Genomic DNA, 601 nt, shown 5'->3' with positions numbered 1-601 from the left:
ACCCCGCCCCACCCCACCTCACCCCGCCGGCCTCACCTGGAAGAGGAGAGAACGAGCCGGAACCAAACGGCACGACATAAATCCCTTCTTTCCTCGTGCTCGTCCCATCCTTCCCGTTCCGCTCGGCCCGCACCAGAAGCACCAAGAGCAAGATGCGATGCTTGAAGCGGAATTCACCTGCGAGGGCAAGTGAAAAATCGCTTCGAACGGAACGGAACTAAGTCTGGGGCTGACGGGCCGGGGCGCATAGAGTGATTTGAGTTCGGGAGGAGCGAATTCTCTCTTCTGTACATCCTGTACTGCTCATGATAGTATATTTCAGCCACTTTCCCATGCGCACATTTTCTCGTCCTTATGCACTAGCACGACGAACTTAGTGTGACCACGTTTTGAATTTTCAGTATTGTTTTCAAAATTTATCTTATAAACGGAAATAAAACTTTCTATTATAAATTGTCTTACTCACTAAAGCGTCCTAGGGTTGAAGCTGTCCACCATGTCTAAATGTGGTGGGCATTCTAAAGGTGAAAATGAGCTCTTCTGTACATATATGGTTCTAAAGGGCGAGCTGAAATCCCATAATTGTGAGGCGTGCATCCGC

The sequence above is a fragment of the Frankliniella occidentalis genome, unplaced genomic scaffold, assembly GCF_000697945.3.
Source record: "Frankliniella occidentalis isolate FOCC.00 unplaced genomic scaffold, Focc_3.1 Scaffold8, whole genome shotgun sequence".
Taxonomy (NCBI): Eukaryota; Metazoa; Arthropoda; class Insecta; order Thysanoptera; family Thripidae; genus Frankliniella; species Frankliniella occidentalis.
This window is presented reverse-complemented; position numbering follows the sequence as displayed.